We start from the raw sequence: 10,324 nt of genomic DNA, 5'->3' as shown, positions 1-10,324 counted from the left end.
CTTGCATCTTTGGGACAAATCTCACTTGATCATGGTGCATACATGCTCAAATGCATCTGACTCTTTGCAGCCCTATGGACTGTAGCCCACCAGGCTCCTCTGTCTATGGAATTCTCCAGGCAAGAATACTGGAGTAGGTTGCCATTTCCTCCTCTAGGGGATCTTCCAGACCCAGGGACTGAACCCGCCTCTCCTAGATTGGTAGGTGGATTCTTTACCACTGAGCCACTTAAGAAGCCCATGATCATGGTGCATAATAATCCTTTTAATGTATTGTTGGATTCAGATTGCTTGTATTTTGTTGGGTATTTTTGTGTCTATGTTTATCAGTGATATTAGCTGTAATTTTCTTTTTTTGTGGTATCTTTGTCTGGTTTTGGTGTCAGGGTGATGGTAGCCTCATAGAATGAGTTTGGAGTGTTCCTTCTTCTGCAATTTTTTTTTGGAGGGGGAGGAGAAGTTTCACAAGGATAGATGTTAACTCTTATCTAAATATTTGATAGAATTCACCTGTGAAGTGATCTAGTCCTGGACTTTTTTTGGAGGTTTTCTAATCATTTTCAATTTAGGTAATTGTGACTGGTCTGTTCATATTTTCTATTTCTTCCTGTTTCATTCTTGGGAGATTGTACTTTTCTAAGAATTTGTCTGTATTTTCCAGGTTGTCCATTTTATTGGCATATAGTTAGTATAGTCACTTATGATTCTTTGTATTTCTGTGATGTCTGTTGTACCTTTTCCTTTTTCTTTTCAAATTTTATTGATTTGAGTCCTCTTTCGTTTTTTATTGATGAGTCTGGCTAAAGGTTTATCAATTTTGCTTAACTTTTCAAATAACCAGCTTTCAGTCTAGATTCTTTTAATTTCCATTTGAATGAATAGCTTTTCCCATCTCTTCACTTTCAGTCTGTAAGTGTCCTTAAATCTGAAGTGAATCTCTTGTAGACAGCATATAGTTGAGTCTTTTTTTTTAATCCATGTAGCCACTCTATGCCTTTTGGTTAGTGTATTCAATTCACTTACACTTCGAGTAGTTACTGATATGTTAAGACTTGCTAATCTGTTCAGTCGCTCAGTTGTGTCCGACTCTTTGTGACCCTATGGACTACAGCATGCCAGGCCTCCCTGTCCATCACCAGCTCCTGGAATTCACTCAAATTCATGTCCATCATGTCGGTGATGCCATCCTACCATCTCATCCTGTGTCATCCCCTTCTCCTCCTGCCTTCAATCTTTCCCAGCATCAGGGTCTTTTTCAAATGAGTCAGCTCTTCACATCAGGTGGCCAAAGTACTGGAGTTTCAGCTTCAGCGTCAGTTCTTCCAATGAATATTCAGGACTGATTTCCTTTAGGATGGACTGGTTGGATCTCCCTGCAGTCCAAGGGACTCTCAAAAGTCTTCTTCAACACCACAGTTCACAGGGCTTGCTAATGCTGTCTTATTAACTGCTTTGTGACTCTTTTGTAGTTCCAATCTAGATTTGTGCTTTGTGATTACCATCAGGCTGACATAAAACATCTAATAAATAAAACAGTCCATTTTAAATTTGAAGGCATACAAAAGCTCTACTCTTGTACTTCCTTCCCCCTTTTATATTTTTAATGTAATGATTTACCTTTTTCCATATTATATTTTTATTAACCAATTAAATTAGCTGCAATTATTTTAAATACTCTTTTTCTTTAACCTTTAGACTACAGTTAGGTGGTTAACACACTGTTCTAATAATTAGAATTTTCTAAATCTGACTCTGTATTTAACTTTACCCATGTGTTGTATGTTTGTGTACATTTTCATGTCACTAATTATCACTTTTTAATTTTAGCTTGAAAAACTCCTTTTGGCATTTCTTGCAAGGCAGGTTTAGTGGTGATGAACCCCCTCAGTTCTTCTGGGAAAGTCTTGATTTCTCCTTCATATTGTAATGATAACTTTGTTGGATAGAATATTCTTGTTGTGGCAGGTTTTTTCTTTCTTCACTTTGAATATGCATTCCACTCTTCTGGCCTAAAGGGTTTCTGCTAAGAAAACTGCTGATAGCTTGAAAGGAGTTCTTTTGTGGGTTACGATATTTTTTTCTCTGGCTGCTTTTAGAATTTGTCTTTGTCTTCGATTTTTAACAGTTTCATGATACTGTTTTTGAGAAGATCTTTAGCAGAGATAAAAAAAAATGATCTATAAATTTCATGAACTTGAATGCCCAAGTCTCTCCTAAGGTTTGGAAAGTTCTCAGATATTTTCTTTAAATAAAATTTCCTCTCCTCTCCTCCATTTGGAGTCCAAATTATCCTAATACTTGCATGCTTGATGGAGTTCTATAAATCACATTCACTTTCTTTACTCTTTTAAATTTTTTCTTTTGTTCTCCTCTGGGTTATTTCAAAGTTGTTACCCTCTACGTCATTATTTCTATTCCATTTGGTCTACTCTGCTATAGATACTCTCTAGTACATTTTTTATTTTACTTGTTGAACTCTTCAGTTCTGAATTTCCTTTTAGTTCATTTTTATGACTGTTATCTCTTTGTTAAATTTTTCATTTTGTTCTTATATTGTTTTCCTAATTTTGTTGGATTATCTTTTGGTATTTTCTTGTAGAGTGCTAAGTTTCCTCATTAAAAGCTATTTTGAACTCTTTATCAGCTAGTTTGCAAAATTCCATATCATTGAATTCAGTTATGAGAATTACTGTTATCTTTTGATGATGACATATTTTCTTAATTCTTCATGTTCCTTGGAGTTTTTCATTACTGATTTCACATTTAAAATAGCAACCACCTCCTCAAAGCTTTACTGATTGCCTTTGGATGGGATGTACAGTTGGTCCTGGTATAGATGAAAGTTTCTCTGACCTGCATGAATACACCTACTTGACACTTCTTTCTCCCTCTCAAGGCAGAATTCTTAAGTGTTTATATCTCCTGTTCTTACATCTCAAAAGGTTGAAAAGTGAAAACTTCTCTTTTATTTTCCCGGAAGTAGTGCTACAATTCAAGTTTATGTTCTCCCTTATCACAGATCCTGATCTGATTTTCTGAGAGCACTCTGTTTATCGGAGTTCACTTTCGTCCCCACACTCAGTAGCATGCAGAAGAGCTGGCCACAGAATAGGGGAAGTTCGGATTTGGCACTTGGGACATTTGGGGTGTCCACAGGCCTGGGGGTGAAATCCTAGAGTGAAATGCTCCCAGAAGCTCTTGGTAGATTTCCTGCTGAAGTTCTAAGCACAGTCAGAAGGAACCATATCCTTTATGCCCTCTGATATTCTTCTCTCTCTCTTTCCCAGTCTACCCCTTGCTATAGTCATGGATGTCCCACCTCAGTACTTTGGGTGCTGCTTGAGAGAAATGGGTTTCTTCTGCAGTGTCCCACAGCTGGGATAGCCAGACACTCCCTCACCCTCTTCCTTTCCCCCTCAGTGAAATCTCCACCAGCTAGTTTAGTCCTGTGCTGTGTAGCCTTGGGGAAGGGATGGCGCTTCGCAATGTTTCTTTTGCCCTAGCCAGTGCATTCTTTTGCTCCAATGGCATGCTGTAATTTTCCCTTGGGAAGGCTGGAGTTCCACAGACTCTTTGTTGTCCATGGTGTCTGCCAGTCGGCACTCTCCAGGTTTTCCCTGTTCATGGCCAAGAGGGGTTGGTGTAGGTTTGCAGGCTCCTACTAATTCTGCAGACTCTACTGATGTTTATCTGCTTATTACCAAATGTACAGGTGGGAGAGACTCTTCCTCAGACTCTTGGAACATGATATTGGATCCACACCTTCCACAGAGGTGCTTTTGTTTTGGGATGGATGCCTATTTTGTTGTTTAGAAGGTAGAAAAGAAAAGAGGATATCTATGCCATAATGTTGCTGACATCACTGACTTATAGTCTTTTAGGCAGACTTAACATGAGAAAAGAAGCCAGTCGAGAGACTGATACAAAACTCAGGAGAAGAAATAATGAGTGGTGTGAAGTCCTGGATAATGGAGACAAGGAGTGAGACACAAGAAAAGAAGGAGCATCCTTTTGAGTCATGAGGGAAAGAGGGGATGGAACAGGGACAAGGGAAAAATGGGAAACTGGATCTGGGCTTGAATATTTCTACTGTGGTCTCCTCCTGTGTCATAAACATAAACACTCTGTTCTTCATTCCCCTCTGTGACTGATAGTGTCAGAGAAAAATAAAACCATGCTGCAAGACATATAGATACCTCTATAGTTAGATCCTGAGCTGTGAAATCATTATATCCTTGGAAGTTCCAGTCAGAAATGTTTGGAATACGTACCTGTTTCTGCAGGCACCTCTTGCAGAAATGTAGCTAAGAGGAACTATGAATCGTAAACCTGAAGGGTACAGCAGTTGGTTTAACATCCCTCAAGTTTTGCAGTTTTGGGAGCAGCAAGAGATAGTACCCAAGGCAGGGGGCACTGTTCTCACATGGAGGATTGGCAAAAGTGGTCATGGGAAATGCCTCCCACATGAATCTTGGGCATTAGTCTCAAAGGACATGTGCTCCTGAGCACATCTGAGAAACTTCCTAGGGATGCTTCATAACTAGAAGATATTTTAACTGGTGAGACACAGAGGCAGGGCCTGACAAAGGTCCTGATTCAAGTGCCAGGAGATGAGTTGGCAGAATCTAGACTGTCAATGTTAATGTTACATTATTTGTACCCATAGGCTCATTAGATTAGAAGACATTTAGACAGCATGAATTTCAGCAAGTCATTTTTATTTATTTCTGAAATATCTAAGAAGTTAATCAACAGAAACTTCAATCAATTAAAATTGGGAGACCAGAGGGAAGCTCTCACACCCTGAGATCTCCTTGTCTTTCCTGGCAATGATTCAACCAATGACAAGCCATGGACTCTTTGTTTATTATTGCCCTCCCAACTTCCTTTTCCACCCTATAAAAGAGTTCTCCTTCCCTTGCTGTGCAAGGACTTGCATGTGGTTTGCCATATGCAAACCAATTAAAAAGTATTTTAATTGTAGGATAGTTAACTTTATAATATTGTGATAGCTTCTGCCAAACATCAACATGAATCAGCCATAGGCATACATATGAACCCCTCCCTCCTGAATCCCCCTCCCACATCCCTCCCTACCTCATCCCTCCAGGTTGTCACAGAGTACCAGCTTTGGGTTCCCTGCATTACACATCAAACTCCCACTGGCTGTTGTACATATGATATTGTATATGTTTCAACGCTATTCTCTCAAATCATCCCACTCTCTCCTTCTCCCACTGAGTCCAAAATCTGTTCTTTATGTCTGTGTCTCCTTTGCTGCCCTGCATGTAGGATCGTTGGTACTACCTTTCAATTCCATATATATGTGCTAATATATGATATTTGTCTTTCTCTTTCTGACTTACTTCACTCTGTGTAATAGGCTCTAGGTTCATCCACCTCATTAGAACTGACTCAAATGCATTCCTTTTAATCACTAAATAATATTCCATTGTGTATATGTACCACAACTTCCTTTATCCATTCATCTGCCAATGGACATCTGCTTGCTTCCATGTCCTGGATATTGTAAACAGTGCTCCAGTGAACACTGAGGTACATGTGTCTTTTTAAAGTATGGTTTCCTCAGGGTATATGTCCAGCAGTGGCACATACCCAGATTGCTGGGTTGTATGATAGTTTTATCCCTAGTTTTTAAAGGGATCTCCATACATTTCTCCATGGTGGTTGTATCAGTTTACATTCCCACCAACAGTGTAAGAGGGTTTCCTTTTCTCCACACCCTCTCTGGTATTTATTGTTTTGTAGACTTTTTGATTATGGCCATTCGGACCAGCATGAGATGATATCTCATTGTACTTTTGATTTGCATTTCTCTAATAATGGGCAATGTTGAGCATCTTTCCATGTGTTTATTAGCCATCCGTATGTCTTTGGAGAAATGTCTGTTTAGGTCTTCTGCCCACTTTTTGATTGAGTTGTCTGCTTTTTTGATATTGAGCTGCATGAACCGCTTGTGTATTTTGGAGATTAATTCTTAATTGTTCCATTGGCTATTATTTTCTCCCATTCTGAGGGTTGTCTTTTCACCTCACTTATAATTTCCTTCATTGTGAAAAGGCTTTTAAGTTTAATTAGATCCTGTTTGTTTATTTTTGCAAAACACTAGTTTGCCAGGAAAACAGCTAGCAATCTATTTGTTTTAGGTCAACAATAGAAATCACCCTCAGTAGTATCAGCATTTAGCTACAGGGGTTTAAATCCTAAATTAGAAGCTGGAGCACAGATAGCACAGCTCATGTGATAGCCACGTATAAGATATGAAGACATTTCATTTTCATGAAGAGATGCTATCGCAGCTCATGGTCTGGGGACATGTGTACTCTGGACTAGGGAGAGATGAGTATCACTGAATGTGTAAGACAGTGCCATTGTTCAGATCATACACATATATGTATGTGTTTACTCCTGTCAAAATTATCAATATACTTTTGTCTTTTACTTCCTCCTAAATTACAGTGCTCAAGTACTCCTCCTGGTGTCATTATATTGTAAAAAAAACCTCCCTGAATAGCAAATTGAAAGATAACATTCTTACTTCTTTTTAAAAAGCAGCCTAACATATCTTTTCATTTGTGTTGCTTCACATGAAATAACTTCAAGCATGAAATGTGTTCATTATTCCAGCATTCTAAGAATTCGATTTATAAATTGTCCTTCTAAAGGCATACCCTTCATATGCCAATAATTCCCCAACTTTTATCTCTAATCTTCATCTAAACTCCACATTCACACATCTAACTCTGTAACTGATAACTCCACTTAGATATCTGATATAAATGTCAAACTTGGCGTGTCTGACACAAAACTCTTAACTTCCTTCCTCTTCCAAGCCTGCCTCTGATGTCTTTTTATCTTAAGTAAATAACACCTTACCCTTTTAGCTATGCCAAAAACCTTAGAATCACCCATGACTTCTGTTTCATTCTTTCTGTTACATCAGCCCATCAGCTCCCTCAAAAATGTATCCTTATTATACCCATTCATCACCATACCCTTTGAAAAAAAGTGGAAGTGTTAGCTGCTCAATCGTGTCTGACTCTTTGCGACCCCACAAACTGTAGCCTGCTAGGTTCCTCTGTCCATGGAATTCTCCAGGCAAGCATAGTGGAGTGGGTAGCCATTCTCTTCTCCAGGGGATCTTCCTGATACTTTTTACCCTATTTAGTTATTTTTAACTTTTTGTTTTATATTGGAGTATAGCCAATTAACAATGATGTGATAATTTCAGGTGGGAAGGATGGGGGGAAGGGATGGTTAGGAAGTTTGGGAGTATGTGGGAAGTACATGGGAAACATATGTACACAGTGCTATATTTAAAATGAATACACAACAAGGACCTACTGTATAGCAGAGGGAGCTCTACTCAATGTTACGTGGCAATCTGGATACGAGGGGAATTTGGGGGAGATGGGTACATGTATATGTGTGGCTGAGTCCCTTTGCTGTCGGCCTGAAACTATCACCCTATTTAAAACCATTGTAGTAAGCTGTCTCCAGACTCTCCCACCTCCCCTCTTGACTATCTAAGACATGTCTTCACTCAGCCACCAGAGTTACCTTTTAAAAACAACCTTCCTTACATTGCTTCTCTATGTAAAATCCTCCTATCGGGATTTTAGGGAGATAAGAAACAACTCTTCCTTTTCAATCCCCAAGTCTGGATTCAATTAAGAGACAGACATATTTGGACAGATGAGATGGAAATACTGGTTTCATAATTGATAAATGCTTCCTTCCCATTTCCTTCTCTCTCTCTCTAGCTCTCGCTCGCTATTTCTCTTTCTTTGTCTTTTCCCTTTTAAATCATCTAAATATTTTGTATGTAGTAGATATTTTCTTAACAAACACATATACACGATGCTATAAACTGGATGATTGTCTCTCTCCCCTGCCCCAGTTCATATGTTAAAATCTAACTCACAGGGTGATGGTATTAGAAGTTGAGGCCTTTGGAAGGTGATTAGATCATGAAGGTGGAGCACTCATTAAATAGACTAAAGTGTTAGTTGCTCAGTGTTTAATTAGTTGCTCTAATTCTTTGCAACCCCGTGGATTGTAACCCTGTAGGTTTCTCTGCCCATGGGATTCTCCAGGCAAGAATACTGGAGTGGGTAGCCATTTCCTTCTCCAGAGGATCTTCCTGACCCAGGGACTAAACCTAGGTCTCCTGCATTGCACTTGGATTCTTTACCATCTGAGCCACCAGGGATGCCCATGAAATGGAATGAGTGCCCTTATAAAAGAGATCCCAGACAGATGGCCAACAGCCACGTGAAAAGATGCTCAATATTGCTAATTATTAGAGAAATGAAAATTAAAACTATAACAAGGTATCACCTCACACCAGTAAGAATGGGCATCATTAAAAGGTCTACAAATAATAAATGCTGGAGAGGGTGTGGAGAAAAAGGAACCTCCATACAGTGTTGGTGGGAATGTAAATTGGTGCAGCTATGATGGAGACCAGTATGGAAGTTCCTTAAAGAACTAAAATAGTTGTCATATGATTCTGCAATCCCACTCCTGGCATATATCCAGAGAAAACTCTAACTCAAAGGGATATATGCACCCCTATATTCATAGCAGCACTATTTATAATAGTCAATACATGAAAGCAACCTAAGTGTTCATTTTGATAGATGAATAGATAATGACAATGTGGTATACATGTATGTAATAGAACATTACTTAGCCATGAAAAAGAATGAAATAATGCCATTTGCAGCAACATGAATGACCCTAGAGATAGGTCTTATTAAGTGAAGAAGTTGGGGAGAAAAAAACAAACATCACTTACATGTGGAATTTAAAAAATGATGCTAATGAACTTATTTACAAAACAGAAAAAGACTCACAAACATATAAAACAAACTTGCCAAAAGGAATAGTGGGGGTAGGAGAATATAGATTAGGATATTGGCATTAACAAATATACATTACTATACATAAAATAGATCAACAAGGGCCTACTATATATAACACAGAGAACTATATTAAAATCTTATAATGACTTACAATGGAAAAGAATCTGAAAGTTAACAGATTCACCTTGCTCTACACCTAAAACTAACACAACATTATAAATTAACTACAAGAAAAAGGGACCCCAAAGAGCTCCCTTTCCCTTTCCACCACATGAAAGCATATGAAGACAAAACAAGAAGACAGCTATATATGAAACAGGAAGCCAGATACTGAATCTGCAGGTACCTTGAACTTAAACTTCCAGCCCTCAGAATTATGAGAAATGTTATTTAAGCAACCCAGTCTATGGTTGTTTGTAATAGCATCATGAAAGAACTAAGACACATGTATTGTTAGTATTATGGTTTATTATTAATAGTCTTTTTTAAAAAATTCTTATTATTTTTATTTAATTGTAATTGATTTCACCATATTAATTAGTCTTAAAACACCAAACTAGATTTTAAGAGGGATTTAAGCTAAATAAAGGTATCCATAATTACTCTATTGTGTAGTAATATCAACTAACTATCTATTATATTCACCTGTTTGTCAGCTTTTTGGACAGTCTATACTTTGATATGTTTACCATCTTTTGAATCTTGCAAAACGTATTTTAAGTATAAACAAGTGACTGATAAAAGCACATCTTGTCTCAGTACCTGATCACTATTTATTTCTTCTAATCTATGTGACCAAAATGTACTTTCTGCCTCTCACCTATTCATGCTCATCAGTTTATATCTGAAAAGAGCTGGACAGGTTTTCACCAAGATTGAAAGTTGCATTTAATGTGGTGAATTGATTCATCAGCAAGTGAATTTATAAGCTCACATAATTGAAAAGCTGAAAATAGATCATCCTTAGAGAAGCTTGAGCAGAAGCTGATATTAAACCTACCAGAATCTGTATATTTTTATCTATCTCCTGGTTCTGCTCAGTCTGTTTTGGGTCAGGCTCTGACTGCAGCAGCTCCAGACTTCAGGTGCAGCAGAGGAGAAAGTCCTGATCTCAGGAACCTCATAGACTGATAGTCCAGACTTATTGTATCATTGTCTATATCTCATGGTCATGTCCCGATGCACATTTGTGAAGCAAGCTGTGACCAGAACAGACTGTGATGCACAAATGTGTTGTCTGATTTAGGATTTGGCTATAAGAGGATCCCCAGAGCCAGGTATAAAGTCAACTTCACGCTACACATATGGACAGAAGCTTGGCAGAAGGGTGACTTTGCAAAACCAAATCAGGGTTCTGTGCCCACAGGCTTAGGAGTCTTGACTTTGATAGCAAAACCAGCAAAGACCCATTATAGATGTTCTGCTACATGATACAG

Source organism: Bos mutus, chromosome 1, assembly GCF_027580195.1.
Source record: "Bos mutus isolate GX-2022 chromosome 1, NWIPB_WYAK_1.1, whole genome shotgun sequence".
NCBI lineage: Eukaryota > Metazoa > Chordata > Mammalia > Artiodactyla > Bovidae > Bos > Bos mutus.
Note: the sequence above shows the minus strand (reverse complement) of the source record.